The sequence below is a fragment of the Carcharodon carcharias genome, chromosome 6 (assembly GCF_017639515.1).
Source record: "Carcharodon carcharias isolate sCarCar2 chromosome 6, sCarCar2.pri, whole genome shotgun sequence".
Lineage (NCBI taxonomy): Eukaryota > Metazoa > Chordata > Chondrichthyes > Lamniformes > Lamnidae > Carcharodon > Carcharodon carcharias.
The window spans coordinates 123116811-123139116 of NC_054472.1; the positions used below are offsets into that span (position 1 = coordinate 123116811).

At 39.5% G+C, this 22306-nt stretch overlaps 1 protein-coding gene across 2 annotated transcripts in view; it reads right to left on the reverse strand.

Moving 5' to 3' along the window:
* The window catches only part of lpin2 (lipin 2), a 101934-nt gene extending 83902 nt beyond the window's left edge, over positions 1 to 18032 (reverse strand). For both annotated transcript variants that reach the window (XM_041189575.1, XM_041189574.1), the window contains exon 1: positions 17883 to 18032. The gene's annotated coding sequence lies outside the window, so the exon portion shown is untranslated. The remainder of the gene's footprint in view (positions 1 to 17882) is intronic.
* Positions 18033 to 22306: the final 4274 nt, after the last annotated feature.

Sequence of the window (22306 nt, forward strand, 5' to 3'; positions counted from 1 at the left end):
AGAGGGTTAAAAAACAAAAGGACACTGCAGAGCTAAAAAAAATTGCTTACATACAACAACAAATAAATTTTAGTTGCTTTTATAAATAGTTCTGTTTAATCCCAATTGTTTCTGAGCTAGCTCCCAACAAGTACACCAAATCCAGCTCCCAGGTTATTTTGTGGATCTGAGAGCTTGCTACAAGAATAATGGGGCCAGATTTAGCAGTGGAAATATAGGAATACATTGGTCTCACGAGACTTATATTAAAAGTGCACCTTTATAAAAAGTAGTTCATAAGAAAGTCAGACAGGTCAAATTCCATACACTCTAGATGGTTGTAGCACTTCACGTAGGAACAAACACAAGTTTTAAGTAAACTACTGCTGCCCCTGTACATAGTGAGAAGTTTCCAAATAATAAAAAAAAATCAAATATTCCAAAGCAAAAGGCAAATCTTTTGCACATGGTATTTTTTTTTTTGAAGAAAAGGAGGAAGCATCTTACACAAACATTGAAGTGGTTTAAGATGCAATAAGCCAGTTTGTCATGCAAGACCCAAGAATGGAAAATCATGGCTATTTGCATTCAATTAAAAGCTAGCTAAAATTAATTTGTTGCAAACCACATAACATTTATGTATATCTGAATGAAAAATGTCCTTTAAAGAGTGTAAGCTTTATAGCAAGCCACAGTAATTTATGAAACTTAAATAACCACATCCTGTGAAGTTAGAGCTTTGTGTTTATTCAAATACAGTTGAAGGATTCAGAGGCTGGTTCATCACAAAAGGCTGGGGAATCTACAACACTGCAGTTAGTTTGGGGGAGGGGGGGGGGGGGGTTGTGCAGGGGGCAGCTTCAGGATAAGGAGTGTAATCATTTCGGGCTCAGATAAAAAGAAATTTCTTCAGTGTTGCGAATCTTCGGAATTTTCCACTCTAAAAGGGATGTGGATGCTCCATCAGAGGATATTCAAGGCTGGGGGAGATTTTTTGGTCTCTCAGAATGACAGGATATGGGGACAGGGCAGGGAGGTGGGGTTGAGACAGATTACCTATGATCATATCGAAGGCTGGTCTGCTCTTGCTATTTTTTCATGTTCTTTTTTATGTTCTAACATGGAAGCCAGGTAGGGAAATTGGGTAGTCAGCTGTTCAATGAAAATAGGGGTCAAGGGTGCAAGAAACAAGCATCATGGGCAAGAGGAGCTCTGAACAAGCATGACGGGAGATCCAAGAAAATCTGTCACTTCAGGATTAGGGTCAGGGAAGTCTTAAAGGAAGTGTGGCTTGGGTTAGGGAAAGGGAGAAAAGTGGCAGAAGCAGCTGATTGGACAATATAATCTCAGAAAGCTCGAGAACTCCTTCACTTCTTGCTTGAAGCAAGGGTGGAGAAGACAGTGGGGCAGAGCGCAGTGGGGGAAAAGAAGTGGGGGGTTATTTTTGCATTCCAGGATGATCCTGGAATAGTAAGTGGTAAATAGTAAATGAGAGCAGTGCTTTGGTGTGTTCCAGCCAGACATGGCAATGAATAGCTAAACCAGCCGACCACCATATCTGCTTGATTTATTCCTGTTTTCTGCCTGCACAGTGGATATTACCAACTGATCCAGACGAATGACAATTTATTGCTGCTGGCAACCATGAGGAAATAACAGTCCAGCTAAAATACAGGGTAGGTGACCCCAGCTTTCCTGGCCTTAAGAGTTCCAGAAAACCAACATTACTAGCTACTGAGATACCACTAGTAGATCAGATAAAGCAGCAGCTGCGTTATAAATAAAAACAGCCCCTGTCTCAAAAGACAGAAATCCATTCATTCCTTTCTTGTTCTGTGATTTAATCAGAAAAATAGCTGTGCAGCAACGCCCAAAATGCTAATATTCATGCAAATGATATTCAATAAAATCCTTGGGTATAAAAATTAGGTAAAATGGCTGTCACTTGCACTTATAAAATCTTGTATTGAATACGGTCTCAATTGGCCCCAACTTACCACCCTCATCCCACAACACCTGAAACCTTCATGATCATGGTTCACTATTGTTCAATAGTGATGATCGTCTTTGCTTATTGCACAGTATCTTCCAAGTCGATAGTTATTGTGTCAATAACCCAATACATAGCTGCAAATACTAGCAAACTGATTTCAGAACAGAAATGATGAGTGTGAACCAATATCTGTGAAATTCTAAGTAAGGCATATTCCAATTCATAAAAACGTGGTTTTTGGCTTCCTTTAATCAAAATGTCTATGATTATCAGTTAAGAGATTAATTCAATAGAATGATACTGTAATTATGGTTTCCAAATAATTATCTCTTTTCTGCGAATGCTTCAGTAGGTGGAAGCATAAAGTTCCAAAAAGGGATAGACAGATCAAGTGCATCTGCCAAACTCTGGTAGGATAGAGGAGTGCAATGTAGAAGGGCTTTGTGGTCCAGTCAGATCTAGCAAGGAATGGCTAAACCAGTGCATTTCAGATCCAAGACAAATTAGAATATTTTCTTAATGGTAAGAGGTAAGAAACTGTGGAAGAACAAAGGGATTTAAATATACATGTACACAAATTGCTAGAAACTAGCGCACAGCTACAAAAAGTAATCACAAAGGCAAAAGGTATGTCAGGAGGGGATGGTGGTGGGAGTAATTCTTCAGTTGTACAGAGTCTTTTACCCCATCTGGAGTACTACATTCAGTTTTGAACATCGAAGTTGGTTTAGAAGAGGAAAGGTGGTACAGAAGAGGTTTACCAGAATTACATCAGGGATTTAAAGGTTAAAATATGACTGTTGGACACAAATTTGGAATAAATTCCCAAGTTTAGATGGCTGAGGAGTGAGCTAATTGCAGGTGTTCAAAAATGATAAAGGAAATAGATAGAGTAAATACAGGAGAAAGAATGCAGAAGGAGCATAATCCTAAAATCAGATCAGGAAGCACTTTTTCATGCCAATCCTAGTAAGATGTACAACTCTTTCCCTGAAAGGATACTAGGTCAAATAAAACTTACAAGACTGGAATTCAGATTCTGTTGAAAAAGAGCATCAAGGGACATGGAGTAAACACAGGAAAATAGGGTGGAGGTACTGATCAACCATGATCTGATTTAAGGCAGAACTGGCTTGAGGAACTGAACGGTCTATTTCCTGTGTTACGTAACTGCACCAATGTATATCATAATATAGCTATTTTAAAATTCTCAGGCTGTGCTCATGTACATTGTGTCATTCTATACTCCAATGTATGCCACAAAGACTTCCCGAGCTTTTAAAAATAAACCAAACAGCAAGGACATTAAGTTATGAAAGAAAAAAGGTCACAGATCCTCCCCCCTTCCCCACTAAACACTGTTTAGTAGTTACACAAGCTTCACAAACTCACCCAGAGCCAGGATTTTCCAAAGCTGTTATCTTCACTTTCACTGCTAATTTCTCCTGAAGAATCAAAATCCTCTTTGTATGAATACATTTTAAAAAAGAGTATTTCCCCTCCATAAAACTTCAAAACCCTAGTTTATTTTAAATGTTTTCCAATAGTCAGTGCTCACAGGAAAACAGCCAACATTCAAGGAATCGAAGTTTACCAGACGCGCTATTACAAAGTACATTGACTGATCAATTTTTGTTTAGTTGCCAGCTTGAAAAGTAAAACAGGAGTTCACTAACCAATAGAAACTGCAAATCTGTCCCAACCTCTCATCAGAAAGATAAAGCTTTATGGTCAAAGGCTGCTCAGGCTTTGAATTGATAATAACAAACATATTTTCATTAGCAAGAATATACTTCTGACGTAGGAAATTGACAAGAGCTCATTAATAATTAGATTAAGTCACAAAAATTTACAAGAACTCATTAATAATTAGATTAAGTCACATGTTTTTTACAAAGCAGTAAAACAAATGCCACTAAGGAACCATTGTTGATGTTAAGTTGCTCTTGCAGAAAGCCGCACGGACTTGACAGGCTGAATGACCTGCTTCCATGCCGTTAGAAAGCCTTACTTTGTCACAGAATCTTATGAAGAATTTAGAAAACCGTAGTAAAGTTTTTTTTTAAACATTGATTGGAAAAAGAGAGATTAAGAAAAAAAAGGAAATAGTATCAAAGAAAAGTTGTCTGAAGCATTAGTACACACATTCTTAAAATGAAGTAAACAATTCACAGTTTAATACTCCATGCAGCATAATCACTGTTGGAAAGTATCTGCCAAGAAAAATTAAGACCAAGGTTGGATTGGACAGGCTTAACTAAATGAATGAGTATCAATTTGGTTCACCAATCTTAGAGTCAGAAATATTAGCTCAAGCTCTGCTGCCATACTCGGGCACCTGTTCTAGCTGGAACTTTACTGAGGGAGTGCTACATTATTGGAGTTGTTGGATTGGGTTTTGCAGTGAGTGGTGCTGGCCTGTGACTTCAGAGGTGCTGAAAGTGAGCTCTGTGGCACAGGGATCCCCTTTCCCAATGGCAGTTTAAATCTGGGACCATGTCAAGGTTATCTCCAGGCACCCAGTCTGCAAGCAAGGCAAGTGGCCACACACAAGTATGCTCACAGACAGCAAACTAGGAAATTAAATCAATGCATCTCTTTAGTGTTATTTTATATTTGCAGATATCAAAATAAAGGATTGGATTAAGATAAAAACCAAAATAAGGATGAATAAAATTTGTAAAATTTCAGACCTTTAAAATAATTTATAATGGAGAAACTAAACATTCTACAAGTATAAATCAGCTTTTCAGGGCCAGTGAGGACACTTAGAAGTAATTTTAAACTTACTACACTTAAATTCAGTTACACCTCATTCAACAAAACCTATAAGTTTTTCAAATGTCTTTCTAGCAAAACTAACAGCATTAAAGAGGAAGTTTTCACCAATTCACTGGTTGCTTCAGAATTGTACTCTGGGTTCCTCAGCACCACACCCTCTGGAGTACAGAAACTTTGGAGTTTCCATGTTATTTTGCACAGGTGGGGACGCCCAAAGTTGCTGTCAGTTTCACTGGAGCAATAACAGTGAATGTTGACAGTTTCGCTGTCATCAAAGTAAAACACAGGCCACTGTTTTTTTGAATGAGTATTAAATAGAGGAATCAGTTGCCTGTTCAAGTGAATGTAGAAGATCCAAGACATGATTTAAAAAAGGAAGTTCCCCCAGTGCATTGGGCAGTCATTCTTCAATACATTCAAGTCTTTGGTGCACAAAAAAATAGACGTCATGTTTTCCTGCAAAAACAGTGACCACTCCTAATTCACTGGTTGCCAACTGTACGAAAATGGATCACGTGAGAGATATATAAGCTTAATCATACCCAAGTCAACATCATTTCATTATTATTCAAAAGCAGTGAGAGTTAGACATCATAGTTTTTTCTGAATCACTTACACAACTGTCATTTCGCATTTTAAACTTGATTGTATAAGTACAAGCCAAAAATGGCTTGGGAAAAATACATTAAACCAGAAACTACTGCTCATTCACATGGACCTTTTAAAAGGCAAGGGGAGGGTAAAGGAGTTACAGATGAGGCTTCTGAGAGATCTAGCTTCTACTCGTACCTCAACTTCACTTTGTACTTCTGTGTAGGTAACTTAGAACTACAGAAATCCTAAAGCAAAGTTAACACTTTTTTTAAAAACCAGTGGTTTCAAGAACGTACTTAATCCATCTCCATTCCTTTATTGTCTACAGTAGGTTCACTCATGCACATAAACTTGAGAAGCATGGGTCACGACAGATGGCAATTTTTCTTTTGTTCAGGAAAAGTAGGGGAAAAAACTAGCCCTGGTTTTAATCAATTGTGTCTTCACCCATCTTGCTAAATATTCACAAACTTTTTTCCTGCTTCTCCCCACCATCATTAATTCGATAAGATAAAAGCAAAATACTACGGATGCTGGAAATCTAGAACAAAAACAAAAATACCTGGAAAAACTCAGCAGGTCTGACAGCATCTGCGGAGAGGAATATAGTTGACGTTTTGAGTCCGTATGACCCTTCGAAGGGCCTACAATGCAGCCATCATTGAAAAATGTGGCCTGCATTACTCAACCCCCTTCTTGGTCACATTATCTACCATATGAAAGGGAAGGGTTGGTGGCAGGTGTGGGTTGGGGGTGGGGGCGAGGAGCAACAGAAAAATGAAAAAAAGACAAATGGACAGTCATAAGGAAAAAGACAATTTGAGGCAGGAGAGGCAGCAACCAGAATCAGGTTACAGTAAAATTAATAGCCCTTTACTTAATGCACGTAGCATTCGGAACAAAATAAATGAATTAACGGCACAAATAGAGGTTAAAGGGTATGATCTTATAGACAATAGAGAGATATGGTTACAAGGAGATCAAAGCTGGGAACTAAATACTCAGGGGTATGTGACTTTTCAAAAGGACAGGCAAGACCAAAGGGTGGTGGGGTAGCTTTGTTATTACGAGATGGAATAAGTACGATAGCAAGGAAGGATCTTGGAAGATGTAGGATCCACTTGGGCGGAGATAAGAGATAACAAGGGGAAGACGACACTGGTGGGGCTAGTCTATAGGGCCCTGACAGTAGCTATACTGTAGGACAGAATAAATCAGGAGATAATGAGGGCATGTAAAAAGGCAGTACATTAATCACAGGTGACTTAAATCTTCACGTAGATTGGGAAAATCAAATTGGCAGAGGTAAACACAAGCAAGAATTCATAGGGTATATTCGGGACAGTTTCTTAGAACAATATGTTGTGGATCCAACCAGGAATCAGGCTATTTTGGATCTGGTAATGTATGATGAGCCAGATTTAATAAGTGATCTCAGAGTAAAAGATCCCCTAGGAAACAATGACCACAATATGGTAGAATTTAGCATTCAGATAGGGAGTGAGAAACAAGTTGGAAACAACTGTGCTAAGTAAAGGTAATTACAATGGAATGAGGGCAGAGTTGGCCGGAGTGTTCTGGGAGGGGAGTTTATCAGAAAAGGCTGTTGATGAACAATAGCACACATTTAATAAAATAGCTCATGACTCTCAACAAAGATATACCCCGGTGAGGAAGCAGGGTCCTAGGAAGAGGATAAACCAACCATCGTTAACCAAGGAAGTTAAGGACAGTATCATGTTGAAAGAAAAAACAAGCAACGTGGCAAAGATCAGTGGTAAGCCAGAGAATTGGGAAAGTTTTAAAAATCAACAAAACATGACCAAAAAAGAATAAAAGGAGGGAGAAAATAAGCTTTGAGGGTAAACTAGCAAATAATATCAAACAGGACATTAAGAGCTTCTTTAAATACATAAAAAGAAAGAGGCCAAAGTGAACATAGGCCCCTTATAGGATAAGGCTGGGGAAATAATAAGGGGGAACCAGGAAATGGCAGACGAGTTGAATAAATACTTTGCATCATGGCAGAAGATACTAATAGCATTCCAAAAATACTAAATAATCAAGGGACAAAAAAAGGGGAGGAAATAAATAAAATAACTATCACTAGGGTAACTAATGGGGCTAAAGGCCAATAAGTCCCCTGGACCTAATGGGTTGCATCCTAGGATATTAAAGGGAGTAGCTACAGAGATAATGGATGCACTGGTAGTAACCTTCCAAGAATCCTTAGATTCTGGAAGAGTCCCAGGGGATTGGAGAACAGCAAATGTAACACCCTTATTCAAAAAAAAGGGGGCTAAAAACGGGTAACTATAGGCCCGTTAGCTTAACGTGTTATTGGGAAAATGTTCGAGTCTATTATAAAGGATGTAATAGCAGAGCATTTAGAAATACGTAATTTAATCAAGCAGAGGCAATAATGCTTCATGAAGGGGAAGTCATGCCTGACAAATTTGAGAATTCTTTGAGGAGGTTAACAAGCAGGGTAGATAAAGGGGAACCAGTAGATGTAATATATTTGGATTTCGAAAAGGTGTTCAATAAGGTACCACACAAGGTCACTTAATAACATAAGAGCCCATGGTGTTTGGGGAGTGGGATGGGGCGGGGGGTTAGTATTTTAGCATGAATAGTGGATTGGCTAACTAATAGAAGACAAGGTTGGGATAAATGGAGCATTTTCAGGGTGGCAACCTGTAACTGGTGGATCCACAGGGATCAGTGCTGGGGCCTCAATTATTTACAACGTATATTAATGACTTGTATGAGGGAAGTGAATATGCTATCGCCAAGTTTGCCGATGACACAAAAATAGGTGGGAAGGCAAGTGATGATGACAAGGAGTCTAGAGGAGTATAGACAGGGTAAGTGAGTGAGCAAAAACTTGGCAGATGGAATATAATGTGTGAAAATGTGAGGTTATCCATTTTGGCAGAAAGAGAGGAACAGGGTGTTAGTTAAATGGAGAAACACTACAGAAGGCTGCAGCATGGAGGGATTTGGGAGTCTTGAGCATGAATCACAAAAAGCTAACATACAAGTTCAACAAGTAATAGGGAGTGCAAATGGAATGTTGGCCTTTATTTCAAAAGGGAATGGAATATAAAAATTGGGAAGTCTTGCTAAAACTATACAAGGCACTTGTTAGACCACAACTAGAATACTGTGAACAATTTCGGTTCCCTTATCTGAGGAAAGATATACTGGCATTGGAGGCAGTCCAGAGAAGATTCACTTGGTTGATCCCGGGTATGAAGGGACTTTCTTATGAGGAGAGGCCCAGTAGGGTGGGCCTGTACTCATTGGAGTTTAGAAGAATGAGAGGTGACCTTATTGAAACACAAGATCCTTAGGGGGCGTGATAGGGTGAATGCTGAGAGGTTGCTTTCCATGGGAGAGTCTAGGACCAGAGGGCATAATCAGAGAGTAAGGGGGCACACCCATTTAAAACAGAGATTAAGAGGAATTTCTTCTCTCTGAGGGGAGTCAATCTATGGAATTCTTTACTGCCAGAGGGCTGTAGAGGCTGGGTCGTAAAGTGGAGGTGAGGATTATCAGATCAGCCATGATTTCATTGAATGGGAGAGCAAACTCAATGGACTGAATGGCCTACTTCTGCTCCTACATCTTATGGTCTTAAGACATATACTCCAATTTAATGAGCAACATGAGTCAGAGGATAAAATCCATTTGCATGCATATAGCCTTTACTGAACTTGCAATATTGTATCCTTACAATTCTTTAGTGAAAGCAGATTGTAATGCTATTACAATTAAAATAAGCGGCAGCAAGTCAAAAGTTAATTTTATCGCTTAAACATAGTACATACTCTGTAAAAAGGTCTAATTCTATTAAGTGATTGTAACATTGTGATATGCATTCTGCACTATTATTGAACTCAGTTCATATTTAGCCTAACAGACGAAATGCACCATGTATAGATATATGGGGGAAAGTCATCTGGGAACATGGCATTTATTCAAGAAGGGTCATACAGGCTCGAAACATTAACTCTGTTCCTCTCTCCACAGATGCTGCTAGACCTGCTGACTTTTTCCAGCATTCCGTTTTTGTTTCAGATTTCCACCATCCGTAGTATTTTGCCTTTAATTTATTAAACCTATATACAGCCTAAAGCAACAAGATGCGCTTGATGTACGATGGAAAATTATCACAAAGCCTATTGATCACAGAAAACAATTTCTAAGCTTATTATTTTTCATGTTACCTCTTTTGACGTGTAGAAGGTCACACCTAGGTCATAGGATATGGAAAGGGATAGACAATTTTATCTTATTTGTGATATAAAACAAAAACAGAATTACCTGGAAAAACTCAGCAGGTCTGGCAGCATCGGCGGAGAAGAAAAGAGTTGACGTTTCGAGTCCTCATGACCCTTCAACAGAACTTGAGTTCGAGTCCAAGAAAGAGTTGAAATATAAGCTGGTTTAAGGTGTGTGTGTGGGGGGGCGGAGAGAGAGAGAGAGAGAAGTGGAGGGGGGTGTGGTTGTAGGGACAAACAAGCAGTGATAGAAGCAGATCATCAAAAGATGTCAACAACAATAACTTATCTTTATCTTATTTGTGTTGGTGCAAAACCATTTTTGCGTCATCCATCATGTTAGATAGCAGGTCACTTACAGCTGGCAAGCAAAACTGACTTTATCTTATCCAGGAGCAAAATAATGGTATTTTAAACCAAGGTCCTGCCCAGGATGTACAACTCAGCCTGCACAATAGTATTTAAATAGTCACTTGATCGTACAGAACTTGTGCATTGCTGAAAGAGAGATACATGTCTTAGAAACTCTGTCTTGCACTCATTAGGACAGATGCAAGAATGTTAAATTTCAAAGGGGACAGCTATTTAAAATGCATGAGAAGATGCTGATTGGTTGGCAATTGGACTCTTATTCATAGAGGCGCTGCCATGAGAATGCACCAGGGAAGAGTTAACTGCCAAACTTTTGTTTAAATTCAAACCAGGCAGATCGACTCTGATTGGTCAAGGCACTGTCATGGGGAATGAATCAGGGAATGGTTGTTCATCAAGCTTTTGTTTAGTTGAAGGAGGTGCAATGCATGGACATGTTCTTTTTGCAGTATAAGTTGACGTACCCTTTGAGATTTCATATTCATGCTTCTGTCCAAATGAGCACAAGATAAAAAAAACTTCAACAACATGCCTCTTTTTTCAGCCACACAACAATATTTTTGAAATGCCATATAAACAGATAAAATTCTGACAAATACCAAAGTAGAATGAGTTAAGGCACTTAAGTTTAGGTCTCAATTCAATATATTATAAAGCTTTACAGAATACAAATTCTGTTAAACATTGCACTTTAAAATGGCCATGAGTACCTTCAGCTTAAATACATTCATTTATTTCCTATATATGCCTTTGATACCAAACAGTAAGAACTATGTAGTTCACAAATCTGTTGCAGACTGGGCATAAAATATGAAGCAGAGCTAGAGCCAGACTGAGTCATAGTTTTCAATCTTAGATTCAATGTGATGCAGTACTTAATATTTGTCAAGAGCTCAAAATTAAAAAAGGAGCAAAAATAGATCCAGATCAGCAGTAATAATTTAATTCTTGATAAATAAGGTAGTTTAAAAAAAATCCTGCAACCATATGGTACCCCATCTTACTCAGGAACTCAAGATAAACTTATGGTTGATCCTATCAAAACCTCAATTTTTTTTCTTGATATTGCTTCGAAAGAATCAGGAAATGACAATAGTTAAAATATTGCAACAAATTTCCAGATATAATGACATACTTAAATCTCAAGAGGTTTAATATATTTTTTAATTGTTTTAAAAGGCAAATTAGAACAATGGAGTCCCAGCCACCTATAGATTGCTCCAAAATTATAGGAGCAGGCAGAATGGAAGTGATGATAAAAAAATCTAAATTAACTTTCACTTTTTTTAAAATGTGAAACAACCACACACTGGATGCTTTTGTGGCTCCTGGCATGGCGGCTGCAGCCTCTTTTCTAGTACCAAAAATTACCCATCTGCAAATCATCCAGTAGAAATCATGCACGCGCAGACAGAGACCAAAGCAGCTGGGGTCCTTTGTTAGTACAAGCCAAATTCTGCTGGTTGTCCTTCATCAATGCTGGTGTTTCATAGATGGAGTATTGAAAATTGGTTAATACAACAGAGTTCAGAGTTCCTCTGGGACACCCTGGTCCACTCCTCCATCATCCCCTACACCTCAACCCCCTTCCACAGCACCTTCCCATGCAACCGCAGAAGGTGCAACACCTGCCCCTTTACTTCCCCCCTCCTCAACATCCAAGGGCCCAGACACTCCTTTCAAATGAAGCAGCACTTCACTCAATTTAGTCTACTGCATTCGCTGCTCCCAATACGGTTTCCTCTACATTGGAGAGACCAAACGCAGACTGAGTGACCGCTTTGCGGAAGACCTTCAGTCTCTCCGCAAGCATGACCCAGACCTCCCTGTCACTTGACATTTCAACACACCACCCTGCTCTCATGCCCACATGTCCATCCTTGGCCTGCTGCCATGTTCCAGTGAAGCTCAACACAAATGGGAAGAACAGCACCTCATCTTCCGGACATTAGGCACTGTACAGCCTTCCGGACATTAGGCACTGAGTTCAACAACTTCAGATCATGGACTCTCTCTTCCATCCTCAAACCTTTTTGATCCCCTTTTGTCTAATAATAATATATTTTTTCTTTTCCCACCTATTTCTATTATACTTAAAATTTATTTCCATCCATTGTTTTATCTCCACCTTTTAGCCTATTTTGATCCCTCCCCCCCCTCCCCACCACCCTGGGCCATCTGTCATTTGCTCGTCCTACTTTCTACTCTTAATGTCACCATTAGCACATCCTTTTGCTAATACACCACTGTCAACACCCCTTTGACCTTTTGTTTATGACATCTTTGGCACTCTTTCCTTTGCCTCCACCTATCACTGGCCCACCCCTCTTAAACAGCTTATACTTCACCATATTTCTATTTCTCTTTAGTTCTGATGAAGAGTCATACAGACTCGAAATGTTAACTCTGTTATCCTCTCCACAGATGCTGTCAGACCTGAGTTTTTCCAGCAATTTTTGTTTTTGTTAAGAGTTCAATTATGGCTGCTATCCCAACAATCTAAACACATCCTATAAAAGTGCAATTTAACTCCAAAAAACCTGTTTGGACAATGAACAAAAACACGCAAAAGTTATTTGGAAACACAACAATACAGCCTATTATGGTGGATTTCATTTCTTGTTTTGATTCTTTTAATTGCACTTCATTGTGCTATTTTGGCAATTGCACATGCAATTGGCCATTGATGATCAGTCTAAATTAAACTAAATCAGTAATTAACAGTTTGTAAAGTACATAAATGACATTTGAAGGTTATTGATCATGGTACTTCCCAAGTAAAGGTTTCGCCTCGTTTATGGTACGTTAAAGTGCAGCATTTCATACTGGAAAGCCTTAAAAACTCCAGGTAAAATATATCTCTGCTCGTAACTAATCACTGACTAGAATAAGCTGATCTTTTATACAGCCATGTAACCTAAAGACCTTTGCAAGCAGCAAAGGATAATATTCAGTGCTATTCTGTTTGAGAACTTGGCTACATATTTTCCAGATAACAAAGCTTGGCATGCACAGTTGGCATGGTAGTTAACTATGATAAAATATGTACTTCAAAATGTAAACACTGTACATCAAGCCTTCAACTGGGAGATACACTGGATGCCAGTACACTCCAAAAAATAAGAAAATTATCACAATACTAATTTTAAGCATGTGCTGCAATCTTCAGTTAAATGTCTGCAGTAAACAGATGGCAAATTCTCTTGTATTTTTAAAAATCTGCTTTTATAGAACTTATTTAATATACTAGTGTATTTAACTAACTCCGGATGCCCCAAAGTACTTCAGAGCCAATGTGTGCTTTTTAAGTATAGTCACTTATTACATGAAAATACAATAATAATGCAGTCTTGAATAGAAAAATGATATTTCTCCACTCTGGAACTGAGATGTGAGATAAGTGGAACTGTAAACTCTACATCCTTTAAGTTGATGAACTTTTGCAAAATTAAGCAGCCAAACATGTCAAATTGGATCCAATTTCTAAATGCAGAAATAATTTTCTTCAAAATGCAAATATGTCAACGACAGCAAGTGGCAGGATTTAACACGGGCAAATTCTAATGTCAAACTGGAATGCGTCTTTCCAAAATTTAGTATTATGAAAGTATAAATAGATTTCAGTTAAAAACCAATTAAGTCTCTTAATTTAATTAGAGAAGTAGTGCTTGGGTACAGAGTGGAATTTCCATCTTGTAAGGTATCAAAAGAATCCCGAATGACCATCCTTCAAATGTTGAGCCTCAAATAGCAAGATTCAAAGCATTAATGAGAGGCTAAAATCTGAGTCAAGCCAAGCTCAATTCTATCTTCAAGGTTCAATGATTATACACAATGCACAATGATTTTCCAGCAAGAGTCACCAGACAGCAATCAGAATAGGAACATTAGAAGATTCTTCCTCTTTTGAGACATATTGCAGCATTACTGGCAAGGTCAGCTGTGCCACACCATGTAATGTATTTAATATAGGGCTACTGAGGTGAACAGTAATGTCAAAGTGAGCTGATTTATAGGTGGGTGAACAATTATTAAATATCAATTGCAATGTGTTTAAAACAAACCCAATAAAATATCTCAATGGGTTCTCGTCAAATTTTGGTAGCTTGCCTGAAGTCCTTTCTCTGTTTGCCAGTTTATGAAATTTGGCAGGCTAAACAGCAAAGACAAATCTGATTCTGTCCTCATTCAACATAATCGTTTGTAGCAGCACTACATTTGACAATTTATTACTCTCAAATGTAGTAAACTAAGATAACTGTTTGACTCCTCTGAATTGAACTGTGCTTTCTTAGGTAATCTCAAACAATCTTGTTCAATGAAAGAGAAATTCAGTCAGGATTCAAGCTCGGTTGCTATCCAGTGATGCCTACTGTAAAGGGTGTTTGCGTGGAAAGGATTAAATGCCCAACACTACAAACAAGGTTGGTGGTCCCATTAAACTGGAAATAGGCAACATTACTTATTGCCTCTAATCCACTGAGGAAACGAGGCAAGATCCAGTGCTAGGTACAATGAACATAGCTCTTATTCATCCAAGTTTGGAAAACTTTACTGTCTATTCATACAGCTTGAAGGAGTCAGATTTGCTAGTACTGTTCTTGTTCCTAAACTGTTTAGGCACAATCCAGGGGCAATAATTACTGGCCTTGAAAAGTATAATGCAAATTTTGAATGTATTTAATCTAACAACACCTAAGAATGTATTGAAAACTTCAGCAATTTCAGCTAGCTACACGTACTACTTCCCAGATTTCAAAGCCAGCATACAATTCCCCAAACTAATTTCTTTCTACATCCTTGCCAGCACTTCTAACATCAACCCTTGTAAAGAAAAAACCTAATTTGTGCTTGGAGGATGTGAATTCAGTATTTTTAAAAGGGACCACATATTCAATTCCTATATGGTCCTGCAACAAAGCAAAAAAAATTATATTCCTGTTTAAATGCTATGCGGACCAAGTTCACAACTAGTTTTCATAACACCTCGCAGTGTATGCCATTAGCCTTTTTCTTGCATGTTTCTATTCAAATAATGTAACTTGCTGAAAGTGAGCTGATAAATGCATGGTGAGGGAAATGGGGGAAATCAGTCTGTGTTCACTAAGATCCAAACAGTCTATCTCCATAACCAATAAGATGTAAGAATTGAGAAAGACACACAAAAGATGGAGAGTGAATTCAATGCCAAATCAGATACACAAACAGAGCTGGAGAAGGAAAGAAAGATGAGAGAGAGAACATTTTAAAAAGTTTGGGAGTTTAAATCTTCAAGATGACTTCATTGCATGCAGGAATAAGGCCTAACTGTTTAAACTGTTCTCTTTCTGGGGTGGAGGGTTTGTTTGGCATTCCTTAACAGTGACCATGTCTCAAAGGGTGTTTATGCTGCTAATTATGAGTTCTATTGCAAGTGATATTTAATGATCAATTAATGCACAAATCCAACAAGCTCTTAAAAATAAGCTGAAGGCTAAGGGCAAGATTCTGCTTCTATGAAGTAAACCCTGGGAACCATGTAAATCGACCTGCAAGATCTGGAGATTTGCAACTCAGTATATCTCTTACCCTGGAATGTGTGTATTAAAATGATGGGCATCATGAACTCGCCACTCTTTTCCCAGGGAGGTATGCACATTGATCAAATAGTACTTTAAAAGTAAAATTTAAAACAAGAAATTACGTGCCCTAGAAGGGATGTCTAGGGGCTGCTCCTCTCCTGAAAATTCAAAATATAACTAGTCACCTAAAGTCTCTGCACATACTCACCTATGTTCACACAATCCAAGAGCTTTATCTGAGGGTAACTGCTTTGTCTCCATGTTCCGCATTAAATACTGAGGAAGTCTACACACTATTTAGACAGATGATAACCTTAACCACAAAAACACCATGACATTTTACGTGAGAGAAAACAAGAGAATGGTGGATGCCCTAAAAAAAAAAGATTTCCTAGCAATACCACACATTTTGTAATCATGTGAAGCAAAAATGATTATGCATCAATATCAAATGTCCAGGATCTGACAACTAAATAGCTAAACTAATAGTATTTCAGTTTCAGACAATGGCAAGAGATTTAAAAAAAAACTTTCCAGTTGGAAATCACTTGAAGCATGACTGCAATCAATGCCAAAAAAAAACAAGGTCCCAGGATGAGCTGCCTGGGAATTCTTTAGGCTTAATTTTACATGGGCCACTAGAGGGCCACTAACCCTAATTAAGATGCAAAACTAGAAATAAAGAACAAACTCCACATCAAACTGATCAGTTATCAACACCTGCAGAACATCAGCAACCCAATCAATGCCTGATGCCTTTTGTAAAGCTGCTCACCAAGTCACTTACTTCGTTTGCAGCACATATCATTGTGACACACAAAAGCAGCAAGGGTCATGAGGACTTGAAACGTCAACTCTTTTCTTCTGCGCCGATGCTGCCAGACCGGCTGAGTTTTTCCAGGTAATTCTGCTTTTGTTATACAGTTGAAGTACTGTTCATAATTGCAAACACAGCAAGTTCACATGATATTAAAACAAACTTATAGAACAGAATAAAACAGATAAGGTGTAGATCAACAATTCATACAATATTTCACACTTTTGATTTGTGCTGTGTTGGGGGCCCTTCACATATAAAACACCAAGTCCCGTTTGCATCAATCCTTAATATAATTATACTTGTTTACTAACTCCCAAGGTAAGTTTTGGCTCATACAATATTGAAAGGAGCTCCTCAGCAACACATTTTTTCCTCCTCTCCTGAAGACAGCAGGGCATACTGATATTATTCCATGGCCAACAGCAAAGCTAACAGTCTCTGTTACCTCAAGCAGATATTAAATGCCTTAGGTGGGTAGCAAGTACTGTACTGAAAGTCTTTCTACTTGTGGGCTTTCACTGAGGCTGCCCTACCTAGCATCTGTAAACAAGTGCTTCCACCTGGATTGCTAAATAGCAATCGATACTCGGAATCCTGCTGCTTCCACCCCTTAGCCAGTCTAGCCACACACACATGCACACAAGATCAACTCTAATGGCCTGTTGTGGTTCCAACTGAGGTCACTAATACAGTATTAACAAATGGTTCTTTCTTAATAAAGGGTAGGAAAAAGTCAATTATGAGAATTTTGTATATATACGCGAAAAAAAAGGAATGTTAAAATTGGACGAACTGCTTATACAATAAGGGAATCAAGTCAGAAAACGTTTCTCTGCCTACTTGCAAGTATCACAACCCCAAATATTCTATTTACGGCCATTTAACTGCTTGGTTCAATCAAAAAAATATATTCGCAGTGTATTCAAAACGATCAAGGCATGTGTCATCTGTAAGACTACTGCCATGTTTTAACAAAATCTGCTTAATTATATAACTATCAAGATAGGCTACGTAAACGCACCAATGAAGATACAAACGTTGATTTGAAAACTGAAGCCATAACTTAAATGTGATAAAACCATCACTGCGTTTTTTGAATACCGAACCATACACCGAGTAGGTGCCATCTTAATAACGCACAAATACTGACCGGCAAAAGAAAGTAATAACCAGTATCAGCGAACATACATTCACTGAATACTCCTGTTACAGATAGACTGGTGCGTGCATGCATCCGAAAGGCTGATTCTGAATGAGTGAGGTGGCACCCGGCAACAGCTCATGGAAAGGAGGGGAGGGAGAAGAAAGACAGCCAACTAACACAACCCACACCTTCGTTAAAAAAAGACACGATGAAAAGGCTAAAGTGAAGTGAATTCAAAGCAAAATTAAGATAAAAAGTGGTGAGCGGCGCTGCTGATCCGAAAAAGCGAGAGTGATGGGAACCTTTAGCCCAGCAGTGGGAATGGCATGAGTTTAGGGAACATTCGGCTTACCTTTGCTGTGGTAGCTAAAACTTCTCTGCTCTTGTTGGCTTTATTCAGGGGTCGGAGCTGCCACTCGAACGCAAGTGAAAATGATGCATTGGTTGTGGAACCTTCTGTTTCCTGTTCGCCTTCCAATTCCGTCTGCCCACGTGACCCTCGGCGCGCGCCCTATCCGCGCTCGACCTCCTTGTGCGCGCGGGCCCGGCTGGCTGAATGCGCTCGCTGCAGCCTGACGGCCGGGGGAGGGATGAGTGTGTCTCTGCTCTTCCAGCTGCAGTTTTCAGTCCAGCTGAGTACAGTGTTGTACTCGACTTTTCACAGCTTCAGGAAAAGGATGGGGATCGAGAATGATTCGTTCAATGTGTGCAAGAGAAGGTCTATTTTTTTCCTCTCTTAACAAAAGTATCCAATATAAAACGGCACAACTGTTGTCAACAAGTTCTGTAACTAAAAATCAGCAAGAGTGAGGCGTGTTACTTGGCACCGTTGAACCCACATATCCTTATCCACCCTCTCAATAACGAACACAATACATAAGATAGGTGGGAGGAATAGCAAGGAGGTTATGTTGAATTTGTTGTATAAGTTACTAGTTTGGCCTCAACTAGAGCATTGTGACTTTAGGAAAGACGTGAAGGCATTAGAGAGGGTGCAGAAAAGATTCACAAGAATGGTTCCAGGGAAGAGGAACTTCAGTTATGAAGATAGATTGGAGAAGTTAGGACTGTTTTCCTTGGAGGAAAGAAGGCTGAGAGGAGATTTTGTAGAGGTATTCAAAATTATGAGAGGTCTGGACAGAGTAGATAGGGGAAAATGTTCCCATTCGTGAAAGGATTGAGCATGAGGGCACAGATTTAATTAGTAAAAGAAGCAAAAGTGACATGAGGAGAAACTTTTTTATGCAGCGAGTGGCTAGGTTTTGAAAAAACTGCCTGAGTGGTGGAGGCAGGTTAAATTGAAGCATTCAAAATTGAATTAGTCTAAGGAAGAATGTGGAAGGAGATGGGCAGAAGATTGGGGAATGGTTCTGGGTGAGTCGCCCACAGGAGAGCCAGTACAGATACAGTGGGCCAGATAGCCTCCTTCTGCATCATAACAATTCTATGATAGTAAGCATCCACATAAATGTACTCCCCTGTCAAGACTGCTTTCTCAGGGGATGTATGTGAATCCATCACTGTATTAAGAGTTACACCTAGAATGCTCATCCTGCTCGGGATTTAAATCTAATTAATTGGCGATCTGTGTTCATACCTACAATTCCTTCAACAACCAGATTAGTTCCTCGTGTTATAAATAATAACAGGAAAAGCTGGAAGTACCCAACAGGCCAGGCAGCTTCTGTGAAGAGAGAAACAGAGTTAATGTTTCAGGTCGATGACCTTTCATCAGAACTTATTGTGTTCTTGCAGCTTACCTCTTTTGCTGTGCCACTAGATAAGGGCTCACAGGGCTCCATGAAGATTCTCTTGGGAACTGCTAAAGTTTTGGAACTTCTATTATTTTGGAGCAGATGGTTTAAAGATATGTCTGCCTGCTGTTATATGGCTACTGTTGTGCAATATTTAAATATTCAATAATTTCCAACAGTTTTGAGCCTTGAGAAATATGGTGTTTTCTGTTTATTAGTGTTCTCTGTCAATTCCTGGCTTGAAGGCCAGTAATACCATCTCTAGTGCATAACCTGAGGGTATGGTTAATTTTTTTCTATGTAGCACTCTGTTTCGTATAGCATTGTACTGATTACAATAGTTTATTTAGAGTTGTCCTGGTGCTTCTGAATCACAGGGCTCTGGATTCAAGTCCCTCTCCAGGGCTTAAGCGCAAAAGTCAAGATTGACACTTCGGTCAATCCTGAGGGAGTGCTGTACTCTCAGAGGTGCTGTCTTTCCGATGAGGTGTTAAACCGAGACGTCTCTGCCTTCTCAGATGGATGTAAACACTGTAACTCCCACCAATGCAAGACAGCACCCTTGTCAGCACATGCACAGGATCCAATGATATCAGTTGCAGGAGACACAAATTCACCCTCATGAACGGTGACAGCTTCTTTTCAGCAGTCTTCAAGCTTTTAATAATAAATCTTAATTCATTGTCCATGTATCCCCAAAATGATTTATAGCAGAAAAAAACATAATGTAACCAGGTGGATTGTTCCTCTAAACTAATTAAATGGCTGGTCTGAGATTTCAAGCAATTCCACGCTTCCTGAGCCCCATGGTGGGCGGGCACCCGTTCATGGCCTTTTTCCTTTCTCTGCCTCTCCTGCTTTCTCTTTCTCTCCCCAGTCGTTTCTTTCAACATTACATCTTTTAATAAATTTCTAAAAAGACACCAGTGTGATGTGTCATTTTAATTGGGGGTTGACAGTGAGGATGCTCTGACGGAGTGGGTCCCATTTGCCACTTACTCTTTCCGGCCTTGTCTGTGAGGTTTGGAGTGAGCTGTGGAATGAAGACATTGTTAAAATGGCAAACCTGATGCTACTGGCATTGTAATATTTGCAATTCCAGGGCCAGTGATGACCGCGCATGCATCCTACTTCACATTGCCCCCTGTAAAGATGGTGGCCGTACATACAACTGTGCATGCATGGCATTGGCAGCAAACATAGCTGGATGTAAAAGATCCCATGGCACCATTTCGAAGAAGAGCAGGGGTTATCCCCAGTGTCCTGGCTAAAATATTTATCCCTCAATGAAAATCACAAAAAACACATTGTCTGATCATTATCGCATTGCTGTTTGTGGAATTTTGCTGAGTACGAATTAGCTGCTGCATTTCACACTTCACATGGTATTCCATTGGCTGTAAAGTGCTTTGAGATGTCCAGTGGTCGTGAAAAGCGTTATATAGGCTCTTTTTTAACAGAGGCATTCTTACCAAGTCTGTGAGATGACCTCATTCAAATAGCTTTGTAGCAATCTGACTGCCTAGCACAGGGATGCCCACACCCCGTGTACGCCCTGAGTGTATACAAGACATCTCTGGGTGGTATGTGGATTTAAATTGTCTAATGCTGGATTTAAGATCTCATGCAAATGATTAACCATTCTTTCCCCTTTTCTTTTAATTAATTAACTTTTTATTGTATGCGTGTGTAAACAGAAACATTTTAGGACACCCTGGTAAATATTTGCTTTGCTTGTTCATTTTTCCAAATGCAAGGGCACACAGCATGGCCAGAGAAAGGCTGATGGGTTTGTCCCGGGGGACAGGCTGATGGGTTTGTCCCGGGGGACAGGCCCCTGTGCCATTAGGTCAACAGCAACTCCTAAATCCATTCTTTGAGCTTTCTAGTGCGTGTCAGAGTTCTCCATGGAGGACTAGTCCTCTTCTAAACTGTTTGGAACCAACAAGGTTACCTGGAATATTGCACCATCTGGGAAAAAGAAACCATCACAAGCACTTACCTGACCTGTTGCCTGGAGAAATGAGACAGCACACCAACTGCTGGCAGTTTCCTGAGGCTGCAGGACTCTCAACTGACGATGGACTGAGGGGTTTGGGGGAGCTTGAGTGTCAGCTTGTCCAGCCCACTGACATCACCATGATCCAGGAAACCCCTATGTCTTTAGGCTGACCCCTCCAGGGAAGGAGGACCGTGTCTTCCACCCCTGTGGAAAGGGGAGCCTGACTCTTCCAGAATCCTGCCAACACTGATCAGCACAAAGGAGCCAGGAGGAACAGGCAAGGCTGGTGGCTCCCTGATACCATACGATGTGGAGCAGGAGATTCTGCTGAAAACATCACTGATCAGGTAAGAAATACAGAACTTTCATATATTTAAAAAATCAAACTCTCTATCACCAAATCAGAAAATCTACACATCATTTAACACTCATTAACGAAATGTATAATTTACAATTACATGAACGTGTTCATGATGATACCAATATTTAAAGGGGTATTGTCTTGATGAAATAAAGTTCAATTGATTTATGTGCAGATGCAACACAATAACTTGAATATCAGATTCAGACAAAAGCTTGAATTCATATAGCATCTTTAACATAAAAAACAATTTCCCAAGAGATATCACAACTGGAAATTAGCAGGGAACGGGACTGAGACATTAAGGGAGAGGTTAGTAAAGGATAACAAAATGCTGGGCAAAAGGATGGGTTTTGAGAAGCCATGTAAAAGAGTTAAGACTGGCGGACATGCAGAGGACATTAAAGGGAGAACAGAGCCAAAGCCAGCAAAAGATCCACCATTAGTAGGTAAGAGGAAAGAGTTGAATTTTAAAAATATCAGAATTGGAGGAGTGAAGGATGCTGCAGAAGGAAAATATGGCTTGGGTGGCACAGTTGTGATATGGTGCAGCAAGGCCATAGTGGAATTTGGTAAGAATGAGCAGTTAAAATTTTAACATGCTGTGACACAGACTAGTGTAAGTCAATAAAAGCAAAAAACTGAGGATGCTGGAAATC